Here is a 23872-nt window from a genome sequence, read left to right on the forward strand (position 1 = left end):
GCAAGTGCAAGGCATAGCTAATTGCAGTAATGTTATGATAAAGGGAATTCATTGGCATAAAAACATTGATAAAAAGCATAAGTCGAAACAATTCACCACTTCCAGTATTTAAAATGTAATATCTATAAAGTGCTAATGCATTCTTGACAGAGGACAATCAAAAAGGAGGTTCACTTCCATACAGAGACCACGTTGGGAGAAGACTTCTAGGTATATCACTTCCAATATTTCATTTTCTATTAACTCTTCTCCAGTATTTAAAAAAACTTCCAGTTTCGCTCAAACTTTTTTACAACTCCTACCCTCCTAGCGTAGGTCTCCTCATATTGTTTTACCCTTTTCATTTTATTAATCCATTTCAAATGAGAGGGGGCTTCTGTAGATCTCCAATTTTGCAAGATTAATGAGCGTGCTACCGCACTAGCAATAAAGACAAAAACTCTTTCTGATTTAGACAATTGTGTCCCTCCCTTGCAGTAGCCAAATAGCACAGCCTCAGCTTCGATCGGGATTCTATTTCCGATCGCACGCTCCATGTCAGAAAAAACGGCTTCCCAAAAAGACCTTAGACCGGGACATACAAAAAAAATATGGTGCCAGCCACCTTCCCCAGGTTTAGAATACCGAAAGCACTTATCTTCTACCTCTGGAAACCTTTTACTTAGAGTGGAAGGTGTTAAATAAGCCAACCACCTTGATAAAAATGCCATTCTCTTATAATTGGCAGCACGCAATGCTCTGCCTCCAAAGTGGCTGATCCACTCCCACTCCCTTTCGGATAATCTGCAGTCAGTCTCCCGATTTATTTTTTCCAAATGATTCTGGATCACCGAAGGATTTTTTGTTTTTGTTTTATGTAGCAACTTATACCAGTTGCCTATTCCTCGTAGTTTTGCCCCGTAAAGGGCAGCTACCAAATGATTGGGGGGTTCAATTATACCACCGGTACTTCTGAACCAGGAGACTAACCGCAGATATTTGAAAAAGTTCGGTTTCCGATGGGTCCCTGTCCTGGCCAATATTTCCTGCCAGGAAATCAGCCTATTCTGAACTATGAAATGTCTCAGTTCGGTTAATCCAAAATTCTCCCAAATATTGATATGGCTGGCTTGTATCTGGAAACCGAGGCTACCACATTCTCTTATATTCAGATATTGAAAACCCGTCAGATTCATCTCCTTGGAGACAGCTTGAAGTCTAAAAAGGTAATCTTTTAAAATTTTATATCGAGTTTTCTTAGGAACTTTAGCAGTTTTTAAAAACACTGGACTGGACGAACCAATTTCTAGCAGCAGTTTGTCAATAAAAAAAGTATCTCTACAAGAGCTGGATCCTAACAGCCCTGATACTAAATCAAGGAGGGCAGCTTCATAGTATGATCTTATAATTGGGAGCGCAAGCCCCCCCAAATCAATGGATAATTGTAAAGTATTCAATTTAGCTCTGGGGGCTTTCTTCTCCCAAATAAATTGTCTGAAAAGCGTATCCATTTCCCTGAAAAATACCTGATTAATTTTAATTGGAACATTGGAAAATAAAAAAATCAATAGGGGTAATATAGACATTTTGATTAATGATACTCGCCCTACTATTGATAATGGGAGCAATGTCCATTGCTCCAGTAATTTACTTATTTTTGTCTTCATCCTTAAATAATTTAACTCAAATAATTGAGAAAACTGTGAGGAAACATAAATCCCGAGGTATCTTATAGGGTCAGTTCTTAATGCCTGTAATTTTAAAGAACTGGGAAATGCATTGATATCAGCATTCATAGCAAGGACTTCTGTTTTATTTGCGTTGATTTTATAGCCGCCTATTCTCTCGAACTGGGAAAATTCTCCCAAGACCTCCTCGAAATTAATCCTATTTGGGGCCAAGTATAAAATAATGTTGTCGGCGAATAATTTAAGTTTAGGCATATCACAAATTGGGGGATGAATAGTAGCATTGTTTCGAATTTTTAAAACCAAGGGTTCAATAAAAAAGGTAAAAAGTAGAGGAGAGAGCGGACAGCCTCATCTCGTTCCGCGCCTAATTTTTATTGTTCCTGCGCAACTGGCATTTATTACAAGCTTTGCTGTAGTGTCCTGATAAAGATTATTTAGCATCCTTACAACATTTAACGGAAAACCAAATTGAGCCAAAGTAATAAATAAAGTTTTCCAATTTACGAGGTCGAATGCTTTTTCTGCATCGACCATTACAATGCTTGCAGGGATACGATTTTTATTGATATAGTCTAGAGCCTGTATTAAAAATTGGGTATTGGCTGTCATTGATTTATCCGTAATAAAACCAGTTTGATCCTTATGAACTACTTTCTGAGCAGCTGGTAACAGACGCTCGCCCCAAACCTTCATTAATAATTTATAATCAGAATTTAAAAGGCTTATGGGCCGATACGAATTCATATCGTCGGGATTCTTATCTTTTTTAACAAATGAAACGATAGTCGCCTCTTTAAAATCGCCCGGGACCTGGCCCCCTTCTCTAATAAAATTAAACAAATTTCTCAGAGGAACAAGTAATTCCTTTGAAAAAACTTTAAAAAACTCGATTGGGAAGCCATCTTGCCCACAAGCTTTAGCGCCCACAGTTGATTTGATAGCTGATAAAATCTCACCTACCTCAACTTCTCTTTCTAAATTATGAACCTGCTCTAAAGATAGTTGAGGAAGATTCAAAGTTGAAAAATACTCTTTGATCGAGTTTTCCTGTATTTTATAGTCAGTAGAGTATAACCGGGCATAATGATCCAAGAAGAGTTGGGAAATTCTGCAGCTGTCAACTACTTCTGATCCAGTAGAGGGATCCGATATTTTTATTATTGAGGCGGATTCCTCTTCCTCGTAGAATTTACCAGGAGTTTGCCAATTAATTGTCTCTCCTCATAGACCCTCTGTTGAAATAACTGAGAGTTACATAGCTCCTCAATGATAAAAAACTCTTTTAATGCCATTTTTGCCTGGTCATATTTATTGGGTAGAAACTGGAGTTGGAGGGCATACTCCTGCTCCAGTTCTATCTGTAATTGAGCTATCTTGTTCCTTCGAACCTTATGCTGTGCAGTCGTAAAAGCTATTATTAAACCCTGCGCTGTCGTTTTAAACCCACCCCAAACAGAAAAGGGGGTAGCGGTATTTTCGTTGATCCGGAAGTATTCCCCAATCCAGACCCTAAAATCCTTTACCCATTCCTCATTCTGCAATAGGAGACGGTCCAGCTGCCACCTGGGCTTTCCCCATTCTCTCCCTTGATTTTAATCTCTAGATTAATATAAGCATGATCTGAAAAGGGGTTACATCCTATACCTACTTCTAAAATCTGAAGGGACCTGGAGCTAAGGAAAAAATCAATTCTGGATGCCGTTTGAAAGCGATGTGAATAAAAAGTAAAAAATTCCTTCTCCGCATTCCTTTCCCTCCAGCCATCCACCAATTGAAATCCCTTAATAATAGTTTCCAAGGCTTTTTTAGTACTCGGTTTTAATTGTCTCCTCTGTTTATTTGTCGTATCTTTTCTTGGATCCAATATAAAATTAAAATCTCCTCCAAGTATCATCTGCCCCGGGGCACGAGATAATGAGGTATATATTTGGATTACCGGAGCCTCATCGTCAGTTATCGGGCCATAATAGTTGATTAAATTAAGCCTTTTCCCATATAGCTTTACTGCTACCCATATCCATCTCCCCTGCAAATACCTATGAACTTCTACAACCTCCCAGGGAAGCTTATTTGAAAGATAAATTGCAACACCCCTTGTTGCTGAACCCGAAGATGCAAAAAATACTTTCGAGAAGATTCTGGGTATATATAGCTTAGGGGAATTAGACTTAAGATGAGTTTCTTGGAGGAAAAGGATTTGAGGGTTTAATGAAGTTAGCCATCTAATTAAAGCACCGTACTTCTTTTTATTCACTATGCCATTTACATTGGCTGATAGAATCTTACATCTATTCAATTCCCTATCCATCTATCCATGATCAATTTTCTGCCTTGCCTTTTAATGAAAATTCTAGTAGTAACCTTATTCAAAAAACCTCTTGCTCTATTTTTCCCCCCTTTGCCATATGTGAACCCCTCGGCCCCCCCATCCCCTCCAACCCCTAGAAAAAAAAACCCCACCCTAGCATGTGGAGTATCCCCTGCCAGCCACGCTAACCACATTGCTACCCACCCTACAACATCCTAGGGTGTCTTGACCTTACACCCTTCGTGACCCACGTCCCCACCCCACCCCTGCTTATGTAAATTAACTAATAACCTTAAAATTAAGAATTTTTTCATGAAGATCAAGCTAGGCCACAGCTTTTACATGGAAACTCCTGTTAGACTTAGACCCCCTTTGAAATTTCTTTTAATAATGCCTGGGGGGGAGGAGCCAAGATGGCGACCGGAGCAGTCGCTTGAGCGCCCGGCTCCGTCGGCCCTTGGCCTCGGACTATCATCCTGATTCCTATCCTTGCCGATTTTCGAGGTGCAACGCGTGCGACGACGCGCTGACTGCGCCGCCGCTTTCCCGAAGTCTTAGCCCGCCCGGATGCCGGAGTTTTTGGTGCCTTTGTTCCCCGCCCTGGACCCTTGCTCTACTGTGGCCTCGGCCGCCCCCCTGGAATCGTTGCAGTCACCGGACCCGCTGGTGCAAATCTGAGCCCGAGGTCCCGATCCCGCCTCACGCCACGCACGGTCGCCAGAAGAGCCGGGAGAGAGACGCCCGGACACCTCCTGTACCCTGCATCTGATGGGCTGGAGCCAGAGGGTAAGCCCCGGTGTGGCGGGTCTCCTACCCCGCTCTGTGGACCACGCTGTAGAAGGCTGCAGACCCCCTTCTTCTATGGTCTAGTCGGCTGCAAAGAGAGCCTGAGGGAGGGGAAGAGACGGCTGGCTTTCACCTGTTGCGGCGCAGACCTGTTGGGAATTGCCTCCTTGTCACGATCCCCCCCCTGGCCACGGTACCGTTCAACGGTAAAACATGGCGCTGATTGCCTGCTCGCTGCTGGGGGGTGATGCTCCGGTCTCGCCCGCTGCCCGCTTCGCCCTCCCTCTACCAGACTCCAGCTCCCCAGTGCCGTCCCGGATTGCTGCCGTTGGGGGGACGCAGCTTCCGCTGACATACGGCTCCGTTCTGGCTGCCCTGCGGGACTTTCGTCTGCAATTGTGTGTCGGCTTGCAAACGCTGAGTGAGCGGTTCGACTCTACACTGTCTGCTGCGGGCCGTGAGCGCCCCGTTTGTGATCAACAAGACGTGAGTCTGCCAGTGCTGTGGTCCTCCTGCGGGGAAGCAACGACTGGGTATAACGGTGCTACACTGGTGTCTGCATTTGGCTTTCCCGGCGCTCAGGATCAATCGCTCTCCTGCTCAATGGCAGATACTTTGTTTCCCCGGTCATTGCTGCCTGCTTTGTTGTTGCCTGCCTCACCGTGCCCGCAGGAGTTTCCAGCTGAACTACACCTGGCGACCTCGAGGAACTGTTCACGGTGGCCTACGACTCCTTTTATGTGGAACTCATGTACTTTACAAGCCAGGTCTGTATTTTATATGGTGTGCAAGGGGACCTCAATAGATGATCGGCGGCCATTTTGTGACTCTACTTCTCCATCTTCTCCCAAGTGGCCATATTGTCTTTGTCTGTTCGGGATGCGGGGCATTCACGAGGGGGCGGGTCTAATCGTACGCCCGCGATCGGGCCAGGGCTAGATTACTTTCTATCATCATGGCTTCACGGCCGGGCTGGACTGGGACTGGAATTGTCTACTTATGTTGTGCGCACTCGTCGCGATCTGTCTGCCTTCATTTCCGTGGTGTTACATGCTATCTTCCCACGACCGCCTTTGGGTGTAGTGGGGTTTCAGTGTGTGGAGGCTTGGTTGGCCGGTGGTGTCGGGCGCTCCTGAGGATACGTGGGCTCCTCCCCGCCTCCTTTCTTCTTTCTTCTCTTAGTTTCTTTACTCTATTCCTACTTTCTCTCTCGTCTATATTTCGGGTTCATTGGGCGACAGGCACTATGCTGGGGGGGGGGGTAGGCCATAGCCTCCGCATTGGTGTAGGGTGGGGGGGTAATTTACTGTTTCTTTTTTAGTTCTATGGGCCTCTTTCTTTCATGTCTCTGCGCTATACTTGTTTCGATTCGGGGTCCGGGTGTGGGGTGGATTGAGGGGGGGCGGCTTTTAGGGGGTGCGTATTTACTACTGTGATGATCCTGTTATCTAATTGCATCGCCTTACTGTATGAGATTTTCTATGGCTGTTTTAATGATGCTGCTGCTCTCCAGTGTATGAAGCCGACTTGCGGACTCGAATCTCCTTGTTTCTATCCTTTACTGACTTTTTTCCCGATAAAATTTTTTTTGAAAACCTTAAAATTAACCTTCACTTCTCCTTCCCCCGGTGTCAAGGATCCCTCCAGTGTATGAATCCTGAATCGTTGCTAATCTTGACCTTGACGCACAGGGGATGTATTGTTTGTCTCTGTGCTCAACCGTATTGTGGCCGGCCTGATGGTTGTAGGCCCGTATTTGTTCTTTTACTATGCACAAATAAAGGTTTAAAAAAAAAAAAAAAAAAAAAAAAAAAAAAAAAAATAATGCCTGGGCTTCATCCGGCTCTGAAAACAAGAAAAACTTGCCCTTGACGAGAACTTTAAGTTTGGATTGCTGTGCAATTGATGCTTGGGCGCCATAAGTTTTAAAGTGTTGCAAGAGTTTAACAAATTCTTTTCTTTTGCGCGCAGCAGAGGCACTCATGTCAGAATAGATAAGACATTTGGTGGTTGCATTTACTGAAAACTGCCTCTGCTGAATTGCTCTTGTAATTATTCTTTCTTTGATTCGGAAGTCCATAAAATTTACCAAAATTGTTCGTGGCATTGAGGAGTTCGGGAAGGGTTGTGCTGGTACACGATGTGCCCTTGCAATTGTGAGGTCTCCTTCAAACTCAGGAAGAACAGTCTGTTTAATAAAGGAGTCCACCCATTGCAGTGGTTGGGACTTTTCAATTCCCCCGGGAACTCCGACTATCCGTAGATTGGATCTCTGTGAGTGATTTTCAAGATCCTCAATCTTGCTTTCTAGCTGCCTCTCTTTAATTGTGGCTGCTTTCATGTCTTTAGAAACAATAAACATCTGATCCTCCAGAAGCGAGACTCTAGCTTCTGCCTCCTGGAGTCTAATAGGGAAGCCCAGCATCACCTCTTCAATTTTCCCTAAGCGTTGATACAAAGTAGCAGTTTCAATTTTCTGAGCCCTCTTCATCTCACGAATTTCATCCAAAATAAGATTGAGAAGGTCCTTAATGTCTAATTGCTTTACGTCGCTTGTCTCCCCTTTCTCCAAGCTTATGAGGGACTTAGGCTGAGACACAATAGGCTCGGGAGGCGTAATTGCAGCTGTAGTCACCTCTTGTTCTGGCACTTCAAGTGGGCTTTCAGACCCTATAGAATCATGAGACGATGAGGCTAATGAGATTAACGAACCTGCATCCAATGTCTCAACAGCTACTGGGATTAATATCTCATGGCCCCTGCTCATGTTCTGGCTTCTACCCACTATATTGCCTTTAGCTGTTATAATCCTTATAGGTGGGCCAGAGCTGGAGTCCGGAGGTGGCAGAGTTGCTTTTTTAAAGAACAGCGGAAACTGTTTAGAAGAGTTAATTTTATCATTGGGACCATCCGCGTCCACTCTATCGAACTCACAGATCTGCCCTGGTTCGTCTACCACATGAGGCTCCTTGGCTTTTAGGGACGTTGACAAAGCCAGCTCCTCTTCAGAGCTCTCAAAGGTGCTGTCTAAGACCGGAGTGGACGCAAGCTCATCTCCCTTTTGGGCCAGGCTAGCAGCTTGTTTTGCTTCCTTAACCTGAGCTAGACGAGTTTTAATTTTTTGACGGGCTACGTTGTCGATTTTAGCCATCCCGCTGATATTTTTTAAAGGTTTGCCCATTCTTGTCTTCTTGCCTTCTTGTCTTTACTAGCCTCTATTTAAATTGATACAACAAGTGCAATAACTCTAACTCTTATTCTTCCACCATCACCAGCAGCCAATAATCAGAGAGCAGAGTCTTTCCCCCCCAAGCTTGGCGTTTGTGTGGCAGAGAGGGCTGATTTTGAAAAGTAGCCGTAATCCTTTTTTTCCCCCCCTTCAGGGCCGTAGAGATTCCGCAGAGATTCTAGCAGTATAAGCAGCGGGTCCTGAGCATTTTTTTGCAGAAACGTCTCTATTTTATCAGGAAATCCCATCACTCACTTGCTGCTACGGCTGCCGAGGCAGAGGCAGCTCCTTACACCTCCCGGAAACACCAGCCTGCCTTATCTCGCCGTCCTCGTCCTCATACTCTGGGGGTCTCCACCAAACACGCCGCACAGGGGAGCGAGAAACCGCTCAACGCGCAACGCCGAGCAGGAGAAAACGCCGTTAACGCTCGATGTCTGCCATTACGGGGTGGGCTGGAAGGCTGCGGTCACCTGACTAGCCGGAGGCGTGGCACTCCGCAGTCATCCCAGCTCTTCACCCACAGGTGTTCCTGATATAGAATGAAAACTAAAAGTGGAGTAGCTCCAATAAGGAGCAAAGGCCCTCACATACCCCAAAGGATGTCATGCTTCATCATAAGGCAGCTCCTCGTTGGGCCGGCGCTGCAATGCCCAACAGGCCCCACAGGGGGCTCTTTGCCAGAGGTCCTCTCAGATTGCTGCTGTGAAGCTAAAGAGCGGTGTGGTGGCATCTGGGTAGTGAGTAGAAGTGGGAAACAACAAGTGATTTAACAATAGCTAGGGGGATCCAAAACCAGTTTTATTCACTGGAGTCCTCTGCTACCAATAAAAACCTACTATCAAAGTCGTGGCTGGCGAGAAAAATTATACCTTCTGCATCTCAGAGTGTCGTGTATAGGGTGGAGATTGTAGACATGTTTCATGCCCTCAATTGTCCAAAAGTATCAACAGCATTTCTTCAGGACTGGGGGATCCTCATTTACTCTCAAAGGGACGGACAAGAATGTGTAGAGAGATATATATTGCATCCCCTATAATGCGAACTCATATCGTAGTCCTATGTGATAGTGAAAATATAAAAAATAGTCTACCTTCTGAAGAACAGCTGAAGGACCATCATTATTTATGGTTGAAGAAGGTGCATGTGCATAGGCATCAGTTGAGAAACTTGGGTGCATTTATTTAAAAAAACATTGTGAATGCAAAGAGCGTGCAGAATATATCGTGCTCAATCATGCGTCTATGTGTGATGAGGACACAGACCACTAGTTGGCCCAGAGATACTGGGTCATCCTGTGAGGGCGGGTGGTGGTACCCCACCGGAGGTGTGTCTACTGGTATGTGTCACTCTTCACAGCGAGGAAGGACTCACCTAGAAGGGGATGTGGATATGACCTCAACCGTGACATCCACAAAAGTCTCTCTTTTGCGAGGGAGGGGCAACCTGTAATGTGAGGGCACATACACAAAATATGAAAGGTTGATGCGTACGTGAATGTGTGTATTGTCCCTTGGTATATGAGGTACGGTGACAATGGATGGGCTTCAGGCTGGTAGGATGTACAAGGTGAAGGGCAACAACGTGGGAATTGTCAACAGGCATTGCATACAGGCTGGAGTATTAGATTTACACCAATATACCCCATGATGCCATCCTGAAGGTAATAGAGACAAGTCTCAGAGCTCAAACTGTGGAAATGTGCCTTTTAATGAGCACACAGGTGCAGGGGTCACCATTCCCTGTCCACGGGTCTGTAGATCAACAAAATAGAGATTAGCACTGAAGCTGGAATTCAAATAACAAGTTTATTAATCACTCATGAGTGGGACCACATCCACACAGCACTCCAAGTGCTGCCTGAGGTAGTACATTGAATACACCGAGCATGGTGCTTATATGCATACTTTTTTGCAGAGTAGGCATGTAGATACAAATAGAAGGTACAGGCCTACACAGAAATAGTTACAGCCAGACATGGGCAGATGGGTAATCACTTAGTCAGCAAAGTGGGAGGGGGAACAGAACTGTTTACTTCAGCAGAAAACAGTTGACAGTTATATCTTTAACCAGGTGCATTTCAGCAGCTACAGGCCTTTTCTCAGCACGTACATTGCTTTGGCTCAGTGCAGAAGGAGTTAACTAAAGCTGATGACTCAAGCAGAATAGAAGGGCAAGCAACAGTGAAGACGGAAGAATTACATAGCTAACAAAATGGATGCCACAACTAAAATGTCTTCAGCTCATGCTAACGGAAATTATTTCAGATTTCCACAAAACTTGGTCATCTTTGTCCCTGCTAGCTTCATCATGGAGTGTGCCACTCTAGCCCTCAAGGAAAACCTTTTTCTATTCAACAACCAACTGTACCATGATATACAGGGCACCTCGATGGGTAGTACCTACGCTGCCAGCCTGGCCAGTCTGTATATGGCAAATTTCAAACAAAAATTATATCCAGAGCAATGGCAACCCCTACCAGACCAACATATTGCTCTGGCGGAGGTATATTGATGATATTCTCATCTTGCGGCATGGCACATGAATGGTGTCTTGAGTCTTAAGGACAGAACTGTTTTTTGCTGAGCACCAACACTCTCTGCCACAAGAGAACAAAGGAATTTTGGGTATAAATATTGGGACCCAGAACCTTAGAACTCACTGGAATCAAGGAACCTGCCAAGAAGTAGAGCTGGAAGAGTTGACAGGAGGAGTACTGCCTCTTTGCTGTGCTGATGCTTAGTTGGGTTGGCCTGCAGTTGCTGCTTCTGCCTTGGGCAGTGAAAGATCTGGACTGAACTTTCTTTACTTGTGCTGAGTATCTGAAAGGGCTTGAAGTAGAGCTTGCCTCCTATTCTGAAGTCTCAGGGACTGCAAAGACTTCACCAACCTCTGGGTGCCGCTTCTGGAACTCGCAAGAAGTTTTTTGTTTTTTAGATATTTCTACAATTTTAAAGGATATCTAGCAAAGTATATATTTTTAAGTACAGTATGTTGGATTCATCGTTTTGGTCTTGTTTTGGATATATAAAAATATTGGATATTTTTCTAAACTGGTATGGTGTCCTTTTGTAGTGTTTTCACTGTATTACTGTTGGTTATATGCAACTTCTTTACACACTGCCTCTGAGATAAGCCTGACTGCTCGTGCCAAGCTACCAAGAGGGTGAGCAGGGATTATTTTAGGAGTGTAATTCCCTTACCCTGGCTAGAAAGTAGGGTCCCAACTTGGACAAAGTTTCTTTACGGAAACTTGGCTGCACGACCAGTCCATCGCGGTCATTAATCTAGCCCTTCCTGCGGGCTACATTATGCACTCTCTCCCTCGCAAGACCAGAGGTGGCGGCATTGCAGTTGCAGTAAAATCTTGCTACCCCTGCATATGGAAACCTATCGCCATAGCCGGTTGCGAGAGTGCGTTATTTAACATCTCAGTGAACCCCCATTTTGCCTTCACGGGACTTCTAATTTACAGACCTCCTGGGCCTGAGGCCGCCTTCCGTCAAAGCCTTCCGGAGGTAATTTCTTCTTTAGCTTTAAAGTCTGCTAATTTCACGATTGTCGGCGACCTCAATCTGCATATGGACGCGCCACCTTCCAACTCGATCCTTAGCCTGCTTGCTGATCTTGAGGCGTTCCAACTGATTCAAATGGTACAATCCTCTACTCATATAGGTGGCCATCTATTGGATCCTGTTTTGACAAACCTTTCTACGAATATTTCAGTGCTCCATCCCAGACCCATGGTATGGACTGACCACCATCTCATTGAATTTCGTATTACAACCTCCTGCTCTCTATCTAAAAACAATCCCTCAGCCAGTCTTAGACGCCCTTGGAGAAACTTAAATCTAGAGCATTTCCATCAGCTCCTGATGAAATTTCATCCCCTACCCCCCACTGAAGTCTCCCGCGGCTATGACTGTTTTTGCGAGTGGCTAAATAACGCATTGGATTCACTTATTCCGGCTAAGTGGAGTAAGACCAGATCTAGCCCTTCTAACCCCTGGTATAATGATTCCCTCACAACTCTTAAAATCTCCTGTAAAAAGGCAGAACGCGCGTGGCGTAAAACGTATGATACTGACCTCAAGGCAGCCTATAGGGCTTGCACTAGAGTGTATCATCGGGCCATATGTGCGGCCAGGGCGGCTTTTTACTCCCAGGAGATCAAGAATAGTATCAATCCCACCAAGATCATTTTCAGGATATGTAAGGACCTTACCAGTAAAAGGACTGATACTGCTGCCCTTCAACCCTCTAGGACGCACTGTGAGGATTTAGCCTCATTTTTTGTCGAAAAGGTGGAGGCTATCTATAAGTCATTTGCCCAGCTTCCTATTGCAGAGACTAGCCATATGTCACTGGTTCATAAACCATTACTGATTATTCCTAGTCCGACCTTGGATGAATTCTCTGCCTTGACGACTAAAGTTAAATCCGGCTCCCCGGATGATCCCATGAGACCATCTCAATTCCGGGAATTCGCTGAAGGCTGCTTCCCTGCTCTTCATGGTCTCATTAATTTGTCCTTCAGCACAGGTAGTGTCCCTAAAGCTTGGAAACAGGCGACGGTTATTCCAATTCTTAAAAAACCCGCCCTTGATCCCACCAAGCCCGAACACTACCGACCTATTTCCCTTCTGCCCTGGCCTGCTAAATTAGCTGAAGCTCATGCTAATGCTATTCTATCTTCTCACTTGCAGGAAGCTAATATATTGGACAATTCCCAAAATGGGTTTCGTGCTGGCCACAGCACAGAAACTGCCCTCCTGGCTGTGGTGGAACACATCAGGCAGTTGCTAGATCTGGGTCAGACGGCGGCACTGATCCTTTTGGATCTCAGTGCCGCCTTCGATACGGTGTCTCACCAGATTCTTTTACACCGCCTGACGGAAGCAGGAGTGGGAGAGGTGGCACTTGAGTGGTTTCGCTCTTTTCTTAAAGATCGAGCCTTTAAGGTTTCCACACCCCCTTTTGTTTCTGCTTCACGCCCCATACTCCAGGGTGTTCCCCAAGGGTCGGCCCTGAGCCCTACCTTGTTTAACCTATATGTTCAGCCATTAGCGGAGGTAGCCCATAGTTTTGGTCTCTCCTTGGTGTCATACGCCGATGACACGCAGCTGGCGGTGGCTCTCAATGGTGACCACAACATGGATGCCCCCACCTTTCAGTCAGCTCTAAAAGCTGTGGCTGGCTGGATGGCGAACAATCGACTCCAACTGAATGCCTCTAAGACCGAGGTTATTATTTTTGGTAGGGATAGTGAATTATGGGGAGATCAGTGGTGGCCCTCCGATCTTGGCCCCGTTCCCTCCCCTGTAACTGAGGTTAGAAACCTTGGGGTGTGGTTCGACCATAAGCTTTCTTTTACTTCCCACACAAAACGTGTGGCCGGTACCTGTTTTGGTACCCTGCAGTGTCTCCGACCAATTTTTAAGTTCTTCGATGCGGAGACCAGACAGATTATTGTCCAAGCCCTGGTTCTCACCAGACTAGATTATGCTAGCTCCCTGTTTCTGGGCCTTAATCAGGCCGAGTTATCTCGTCTTCAGAGAGTTCAGAATGCGGCAGCTAGGATGCTTGTTGGCCTTCCGAAGTTTGTCTCGGCCCGTCGGAGTATTCAGGATCTTCATTGGTTGCCGGTGGGGCAGAGAATTAAGTTTAAAGCTCTCTGCTTAACTTTTAAGATTCTTAAAGCAGCCTCCCCTCCCATCCTTGCACAGACTATCCAGCACTATGTTCCTGCCAGAGCTCTTCGCTCTGCTGGATCTAATTTGGCCATTGTGCCACGTTTCCAAAAATCTAGGATGGGCGGACGCTCTTTCTCAGTGTTGGCGGCTACTCTTTGGAATTCTCTGCCTGCCCCTCTGCGTTCCATCCCTGAGTTGCTTCCTTTTAGAAAGGCACTTAAAACTTTCCTTTTCACCACAATCTAGGCCCATCTTTTCCATTTTTTCTGTCGTGTTGTGTTTACTATTCTCCAAAGCGCCGGGACGCCACTTTGCTGCGGCATCCGTGCGCTATATAAAATTATATAACATAACATAACATAACATTGCCAACTAGAGACCTCCATTTCTAAAATTGGATGTCAGCAGTGAGGATAGGACTTGTGTTTGCACTTGACCTACAGTGATTGGTGTACACCACTACCATATCACAGACCATTACGTAGCACATACTGGTTATTTTTCTTTTTGGCCTATTTTTGATCTTGCCAGTTTTGTTGAGAACTTGAACTTTCTACTTCATCATGCCTGAATCAAGAGCATCATTTGTTGCATCCATGGAAGTGGCCTTTGAGGAGGACAGACTGGAATCCTACAACATGAAAGAGTTGAAGGCTATCTGCAAAAACGTAAAGGTCCAAGTCAGAGGCCTCACCAGGAAGGAGGAGCTACAAATGGTGCTAAGGGCCTGGGTAGCAGCCAGACAAGCCAGTGGGCAATCTGGAGATCTCATTCGGGAGGCAGAGAAGCCTCTTCCTAGGCTGGATGTGCTTTTGGGAGGTGGATCCCTCCAGGGCAGGCAGCTGTGGCTTGTCCCCAGAGGATCTGGAGGACAGGCGGAAAGCAAGGAAGTTTGAATTGGAAAAATTCCTGATGGAGAATAAAAGGGAAGACAAGTGGGCGTGGTCTCGCTACCGAGGGAGACGCATGCCGTGGGATCTCCGGACCGCCGCCGCCGATCAAAGCTAATTCAGTGGCACTGCGGCTTCTTGGGCGACTCTCTCTGGGGCGCCTGCTTTGCGGAGGACCAGAGGTGGCTCCTGGGGGGCTGAACACCTCTTCTGCCCTGCAACCGGCGGCCTGAGTGGAGCCATTGGCGGGTGCTTTGGCCCGTGGAGGTGCAGCTGTCATCTTAGAGCTCTTGGCCCCGTGCTTTCTGGGGCGGCCTGACTGCTGTTGCGCCCTGCTCCCTCGCTTTGGGGACACCTGGTGGGGCTGGCCGAGTCCTGCGGCGGGGGTGTGAGGGCCGGGCCCCCCCGGCGCTGGCCTGCAGTGGAGATATCTCCTGCCCATTGCCCGACTGGCCACCATCTTAGGCTCCTGACCTCTTGGGCCTTCGCGGGGGCTAGAGTGCGCCGCAGGCATGGTGGCGGGGCGCCTCGCATCTGGCTGGGCCCCGGGGACCCCCTAGAGATGCTGTTGGAAGCACTGGACTGCTGGGAGCTTTGTGCTGGGCGCTGCTGGATCGGGCCTTGGTCTGGGGCACGTCAGCCGCCATCTTGGGCCTTCCCAGACCTTGGGGGTCACTCGCCTGGGCTGGGCCTCCCTCATCTTGCCGCCACTGCACCGGGGGGGCCGGCCCTTTTATCGGCGGACTGGGGTGACGTCCTTGGGGTCCAGGCCCCTCCCGCGGACTCTCTGGGGGTGCCTACGCTGATGTTCAAGGCCCCTGCTAATGGACTACGGAACCCGGTGACCCTGCCTACTCCCCCGCTGTGCTGTTGCAGCATCGCTGGAACCTGCCGGTGAGTGAGCGACGCGCATTGTCCCCCGGTTTCCCCCCAGGGGTTGTGGATACTCCTCACCCCAACATCAAGAGCGCCCTTGAGACCCCTGCTTGCGGCCTGGCATTACTCTGACCCCGACGGGCCCTGATGTTGGTGGGCCCTTCGGCTGCAACCTCTCCAGACATCTGCGAGCCCTGTTCCTCACCTCCGGCCTGAGGTGGGGGGTGGTGAGGACCGGGGACACGGCTGTCTCCCCTGGAAGACACGGCTCACTTCAGGGGGGGTCCCCCTGGACGTTGAGGGGCTGCTGGTACTTCACAGGTCCTTGCTGCAGCGGCCACGGGACGGCATCCACGACTGAGGGGACTTTTGTTATGTTATGTTATATGTGGATTTATAACGCGCTCCGATAGTCAAGACTGTCCTGGCGCGGGGACGAAACTGAATCAGAGTGGTAAAAGGAGTCAGCTATTCATGGATTTGAAAAAGGTGAGTTTTAAGCAGTTTTTTAAAATTGATCAGATTGGGAGAGTGTCTGAGAGCGTCTGGCAGGGTGTTCCACATTTGAGCTCCCTTTACCGTCAGAGATTGTCCACCCAGGCGAACTCTTTTAAATCTGGGGACGACCACCTGCTTTCTGGAGGTAGATCGCAGCTGACGGGTCGGGAGGTAGAGAGTGAATCTTTTGGCTAGATAGGAAGGGCACGGTCCATTGAGGGCTTTATAAACGAGGACCAAAGTTTTAAAGCGCACTCTTTGGGCCACAGGAAGCCAGTGAAGCTCCTTCAACTGTTTGCAAACGCTGAGTCTCCTTAAGATGTTAAAAATGAGTCTCACCGTTGCATTCTGGACTACCTGTAGCTTTCTGATCAGGTAGTCAGGTGCCCCTATATAAAGGGCGTTTGAGTAGTCCAGACGGGAGAGCACCAGAGCTCTGGCTACCGTTTCTTTGGCCATTTGAGGAAGAAGTGGAAAGAATTTACGAAGAGTGGTCAGGGTTCCAACACTTTTGGGAGTGTTGGGACACTGCCCCTGCGCTGAAGAGTGGGAAAGCACCTCTGGGGGGTCCTTGCTCTGGCTCACAGTGGTATATGCAAGCTGGACCCCTGGGGACCCCCTTGCTTCCTGAATCTGCTCACGATCTACGTGGAGGCCTGACCCTTAATACCTGTATGGGGAGGTGCGGGGGTACTCCCCCTGTCTGACTTGGACCTTGGCCTCTTGTTTTTGCCGCTGTGACCTGCACTCCGAGCCCTCTCGGGTGACAGGTGGGGGACCTGGGGGACCTCGGGCCTTGGGGTGATGTCTTCCGGCTCTGCCTCGGCCACCTCCCCGGCCCTCTGTTCCTCTAGGCGGGGCCACCCTTCTCCACCTAACTAGACGGGCACCTTCCCCCAGCGGCGCTTCATTGCTTTGTCCTCCTGCGTGCCACATGGAACTCTGAGGGGACATGACTCGCTCACGTGCGGGGAAAGACTCTGCAGCACCTCCTAAGGCCAACCCGGTCACGGACCTGTGGAACAGATCGGGCCCTGCCCCTGCGGCAGACATGGCATCGTTGGCGGGGGATCCTCCGACCCCGTCACTCAGTCTTTCATGGCCAGTTTCATGCAAGAACTCAAATCTGAAATTGGGTCCCTTAGGTCTGAGGTGCAGGCCTGTGTCAAAGAGCTCAGGAGGGACATCATGGAGCTTGGGGGACGAGTGGACGACCTCCAGCGAATGGTGGATGCCCTCACTGAGGACCAGGAGCAATTATGGCAGCGCTTGGCCACCTTGGAGGGACAACATATCAAGCTGCAGCTAAAGCAGGAGGACTTGGAAAACAAGGGCCGCCGCAATAACCTGCGCCTGAGGGGGATCCCGATTGGAACGGAGGGCTCGGACATTATAACCTTTGTGTCGGACCTCCTCCAGGAGATCTGGGGAGATGAAGATGCTTCCCCTCCGGCCCTGGACCGTGCTCATCGGGTTTCTGGTCCGCCTGGCTGCCCTGGCTTTGTCCCGACATCCTAACTCGGGTTCATTTCTTCACAGAGAAAGAGGCCATCCTCAGGGCAGCACGCGACAAGGCGAAGCTCACCTTCAAGGGCACACCCATCCAGCTGTTCCAGGACCTGGCCGCCAACACGCTCAGGCGCCGCAGGGACTTCCGAGCCATTACTGACAAGCTCAGGGAACGGGGCATCTGATATCAGTGGGGGCACCCGTTTGCAATTATCTTTGAGTTGGAGTCAAAACGCCGAGTGCTGCGGTCTTTTCGGGAGGCTGCCCAGCTTCTTCAGATCCCGGTTACTCCACCGCCCAGCCCCTCCAAACTGCCCACCCTGAACCGCGAGCTGGCAAAATCTCAATGGGCTAAGGTACACCGCTCTAGACACCTATCCCATTGCTGTGACTGCGCCTCATCTCAGGCGAAACAAGACATTATACAACACTTCCGCTCTCTCGATAGTGGCCACTCATCCCCGGGCTCCCAGCCCCTTGACGAGTACCGAATGGGCGCCTCTACATGCTCTTTGGTCCTCCACTGCTTACACCGACGTCTCATGAGAGCGAAATTTGCTGCCCATTTGCTCTCTTGACATGATCGCCCTCCGCCTAGACTGCACCCCGGCGGCAGCACTGGATCCAACCTATGGACGGCGATGTTGTTCCTCTGAGACCTGCTCCCTTTGCCTTTTCTTCGGAGAGTGACATCTCTGGGACGGCTTGTGCCACTGCGCTTGGCTTGCCCCCGGACTGGAATAGGCCTTGTTGGCCATGTTGGCCATTGTTATTTTTGGGTACTCTGTGTCTCCTCTTTTGCTTTTTCCCTTCTTTCTCTTTTCTCTTCTTTCCCTTCTTTGGCGGGAGGGTGTCACTGACCGTGGTGGGTGCTTTCTTCCTAGGGCAGGTTGCTTTCTCTCCCTTCAGCTTTGCTCTGGATCCTGCAGCGAGCCCCCATTTCCCTTGCCCTCTTGGGGACCACGTTAAGAGGGGTGGGCCGCATTACGCCCCTCTTCCATTCCACTGCTGGAAATGGCGTTAGTGCGTGACACACTTCCATCATGACCTCCATCCCCTGTCTGAAGTTCCTCTCCCTTAATGTAAAGGGTCTCAACTCCTCCACTAAGCGTCGCCTGATCTGGCGATACCTCCTACAGCAAAACCCAGACATCATTTTCCTGCAAGGAACGCACCTTATGCGGGAAGATTTTTCTCGCATGGCCCATCCACAAAACCCTCTTCAATTCTGGGCATCTGTATCCACTAAATCGGCGGGTGTGGCAATCCTTTGTCGGGCAGGCGTTCGCCAGGACAACTCCAGGGTGGTCCTTAGCAAGGATGATAGATTCCCCAAGGTGGTGGTCGGGATCAGGCAACTCATCCTCACTCTTTGCAATATTTATGCCCTGAACAAGGCCCAAGACTTCTTTCTCAGGGGTTTACTGAGGGAGCAAATAACGCACAAGGACTCTCACCTTATCTTGGGGGGCGACTTCAACCTATTGTGGGAGGCGGGACTTGACCGTAGCGATGGCTCGTTTCATGGGACGGGGGCTATGTCTTCCGCCTTAAAGAGGCGATTAACGTATCTTGGCCTTCTGGACATTTGGCGCTATCATTCCCCAGATACCCGTGATTACTCTTATTACTCCCACGTTCATCGTTCCTACTCGTGCATTGATTACCTCTTTGTCTCACAATCTCTTGTCAAGGACACCCCCTCGGCATCCATGTCCGACATTTCTGTCGCTGACCACACTCATGTGGAGTTTCTTATCCGAGACCGCTTCTCTTGCTCCAACCGTTCCCCCAGATGGCACTTCCCTCCACATGTCCTCAGGGATCCCGTTGACGCAGCGGAACTTCGGGACGCTATCACGGCCTACTTTGAGTCCAATGACCTCCCAGAGACCCCGCTCCCTATGGTCTGGGACGCGTTCAAGGCCACGATCCACGGTTGCATATCGTCCATTGCCATAGCTCGAGCATGGGAATCCCGCCTCTTTGAAGACAAACTCTCCCGGGACATAAAGGTGTCTAAACGCTTGGACTAGGAATGTCCCCTGGTGCTGCACAAGAGACACCTTGCTATGCTTCGCGGTCAGCTAAGAGCACACAGAACGAACAAAGCAGAACACGCTCTCTTGGCCTTGAAGCAAAGGTACTATGAGGGGGGAGACAAAGTGGGCACATTCCTGACACGCCGCCTTCGGACACGGGCCGCCAAGGCGCACATCGCTAAACCTAACCTAGGGGATGGTACTTTGGCTACTACCGAGGCAGCTAAACTACAAGCCTTTCAGGCCCACTACTCGCCCCTTTATGCTTGGGAATCGTCTTGCCCAGATCGGGTGCGGGCTGCCCTGGACGCCTGTGAATGGTCCTCAATTGGCCGTTATCATGCTCAACTTCTGGAAGACCCTATTACCCCAGAAGAAATCGCCAGCGCCCTGAAGGACCTTCCACTTGGTAAATCCCTGGGACCGGACGGCCTGCCGGTCTCGTTCTATCGTGCCTTTCTCCCGCAACTCAAGCCTTACATGCTCCGACAATTTTGCAATTCTTTCACAGACACAGTGGGACCTTCCACATCAATGGCTATGGCGGAAATTGCCTTAATTCCCAAACCGGGAAAAGATCCCATGCTCTGTTCCTCCTTTCGCCCCATTGCTCTCCTTAATACGGACCTTAAAATCTTCACTAAAATTTTAGCTAAGCGTCTGGACCCGCACCTCCCTGGGCTCATTAAACCGGACCAGGTGGGCTTTATTCACCAACTGCAAGGCACAGATAATGTACAACGTATTGCACACCTAGTTGGAAAGGCGCTCCACTGGAGGATACCCTCTTGCTTGTTATCGCTCGATGCTGAGAAAGCATTCGATCGAGTAGACTGGGTATTCCTCCGAGCGGTCCTACAAAAAATAGGGTTGGGCCCCTGGAGGATCACTTGAATTATGGCCCCTTATCTCTCCCCCTGGCCCAGGTGCGGGTCAATGGACAACTCACGAGCCCCATCTCTATCCACAGGGGCACCCATCAGGGGTGTCCTCCTATTTGCCCTTATAGTGGAACCCCTTGCTACCATGATCCACCAGTCTCCTGATATTCATGGCATTAAACTCGGGGGTGGAACATAAAATTGCCCTGTTCGCGGATGACCTCCTCCTTACACTATCCCAACTATGGTCCTCTCTACCGGCCCTACAGAGACTGCTCCAATTGTTTAAACTAATCTCAGGTCTCAAAATTAACCAGGCGAAGTCATGGGCTCTGAACCTCATGATTCCTGTGGAGGAGATCCCTGTGCTACAGTTTCTTGTCCCTTATCAATGGGCGTCTCACTCCATCCGGTACCCGGGGTTCAATCTGACACCTGACCTTACCACGTGGTCCCAAGCGAACTGGCAGGAGTGTAAGAAGGCGGTCCTAGCAGACCTGGGGGCGTAGAAACCCTTTCCGCTCTCCTGGTTAGGGCGCCTGAACACGGTCAAAATGTCGATCCTCCCAAAGATACTTTATCTTTTTCAGACTGTTCCCACGCCCGTCCCGCAGCACCAGATTCAGGGCCTTCAGCGTGAACTCACCACGTTCATCTGAGGAGGGAGTAGACCACGCTTCTCGAACAAGATACTCATGCTACCGTGTGATGGGTGGGACTGGCCTGTCCTAACTTATTAGAATATTATTGGGTGTCACATCTCCGCTTTATCTCGGAGTGGATGGCGTGGGAGAGTGAGAAAGTCTGGTTTCATATGGACAGGGCGGTGACGTGTCGACCCATTTGGGACCTTGCTTAGCTCTCATTAGTGCCTATATAGCGGTCCCTACCAAAACGGTACTCGATATCTGGGACAAGTTAGCATTGCACAGAGATTTCACATCCTTTCCCTCCCCCCACACTCCCATTGCCCGCAACTTACATTTCCAGCTTGCTTGCCACCTGCCCTATTTCTCGGACTGGACTGAAGGGCGTTTTCAGACGATTTGGGATCTCTTCATGGGGGACTCCCTCAAAACATTTGACCAATGCAAGCAGGACTTCCAGCTCTCCGAAGGGGCCAGATTTCAATACATTCAACTTAGACACTGGGTTCAGCCGTCCTGATTGACACAGGCGGCCATTCGCCTCTTACCCCTTTTGAGCGACTGGTTTGCTCCTTCGATAATTCGAGTGGCTTAATCTGTCGTACATACCAACATTCTCAGAGGGGTTGTCCGCATGCCTATCAGTCGCAGTGGCGGCTGGCCTCAGACGCTGATATTACACCCGCACAATGGGACCACCTGTGGCGAGATATCCCGAAAGTCTTCCGTAGCATACCCCAGCGAGAAACCTCGTACAAGGTCATGACACAATGGTATTACACTCCTCACAGGCTCCATAAAATGTTCCCTACCTCCTCACCTCTTTGCTGGTGTTACGCCGCCTCCCCAGGTGATTTTTTGCATATTTGGTGCGCGAGCCCGCTTTCGACCATCTTGACCATCTATTGGAAAGAGGTCCTTAGCCAGATAAAGCTGTTAATTGGCTACCCTCTGCCCGACAATACGACCACGACTGTTCTGGGCCTCCGGCCGGTGAACCTACATGCCATGACCCGCCGAGACTGGCACTTAAGCATCTACATGCTAGTTGCTGCCAAGCATTGCTATTTACTGGAAAAAACTGAAGAGCCTCCGATCAGAGTTTGGTTCACCTTCCTGTGGCACAAGATGGCAATGGAGTTGCTCACGGCACGTCTGTCGTTTTGACACACTAACTTCACCACAATATGGCACCCGCTTGTAGACTACTTCTGCAAGCTGGAACAAGCCCATCTCAAGCCTCCGAGGCTGCCGGCTTTACGCCTCTTTGAAGATGCTGTATACCCTCTGGCTTCTGACAGCCTCTGGAGACACACTGATGATGTTGCCCTAACACCCCCCCAGGTGGTGTCATCACCGCAGGCCCCGGACACCTTGCCCTCCCCCCTTGTTTAGGCAGTCCCGTCCAACATCTGTATGCAACCAGCGCTAACCATTGACCTCGGATACCATAATATCCTGGTCTTGTTGGCCTGCGCCCCCGGCGCTAACAAACTTACTGCTCACCCCCCGCCCTGTCTCTTCTTGGTCTATCTCTCTTTTTCTCCTCTTTCTTGTTCTTTCTTCTCTCCCTTTCTTTTGAATTTTTCATTTTCTATGTTGGATGCATTGTTCTTAATTGGAAAGGCGATCCCAGTGTGCAGATCTGACAAGTATATTCCCCAGCTCATGATCGTTTTGTTAGAGATTAGAACTGGGAGACAGTAGATACGATGGCACCTTTAGCTTCCCACGGCACTGGGATTGAGACTGTAATAGGCATATCTGTGCTACTGTACCTTCATGTGCGCCCATTATCCCTTATTACCTCTACTGCTTTTGGCATTATCCTAGTTGAGCAATATAGACGATAGCTCCATACACTGTCTAATGATTCCCGCCCTTTGGATGCGGTGATGTAATGCAATGCTGTGGGGGAATGGTCATGTTCATTGATTGTGTCTGTCTCTGCATGATTGATTAAAATGCCAATAAAAACAAGTTTAAAAAAAAAAGGGAAGACAAAAGAATAGCCATGGAGGAAAGAAAGAAGATCTTAGATCATGAACATGGTCTTAAAGAGCTGGAGCTCAGGAGTAGGTCCAGCACAGATGGTGGCAGCAACTCATCAGTGCAGGCAGATAGAATTGTGCACACTTCCAAGAATGTAGGCAAGGAATTCAAGAAGGGGGATGGCATACAAAGGTGGTTTCAGGGTTATGAGGCATCTATCCACATGAATGGATCACTGAGAAGAATTGGAGGGCAGGATTGTGGCCTCTTTTTCCAGAAGAGGAGAGGGACACTTTAGTAGCTTTGGGTAAGGGATGTAACCTCACCTATGCTCAGGGACGTAACAAAGGCCCCCGCAGCCCCTGCGGTGCGGGGGGGCCCGCGCTCCAGGGGGGCCCCTCACTCTCAGCTGAGCCAGCAAGCCTAAATGGTGCGCACGCGGGCTCATTATAATTAAATGGTGGAACGCCGCCCAAGGCATCTTCTTCATTAATTATTGGCCCCGGCCTCTTAATTACATGATGGCCTCAAGGACTGCAATAGACAGTGTTTGTCCCATGATTTGGCAAATGAGAATACTAAGTGAGAAGTTGTAGTTGGGCCTGGCGCCTGCGGCGCAAACGGGCAGGCAGTTATGAGAACAGAAAGTTGTCGGGAGCCCCCCCCACCGCTGTTTGCACCGCTATCGACAGTGCAGCTAGTATTTTGGTGTCACTGCCTGCAGCCTTTCATTAGATGGCACGATTCAGTCCCCGCAGCCTAATGACGCTGTTGGCCAGGATCGTGGCTTGCCAAACTGTTAGAAGACTTAGGTAATTATTACCCTATATTTATTTCTGTGTCTGACCAGA

The sequence above is a fragment of the Triturus cristatus genome, chromosome 6 (genome assembly GCF_964204655.1).
Source record: "Triturus cristatus chromosome 6, aTriCri1.1, whole genome shotgun sequence".
Taxonomy (NCBI): Eukaryota; Metazoa; Chordata; class Amphibia; order Caudata; family Salamandridae; genus Triturus; species Triturus cristatus.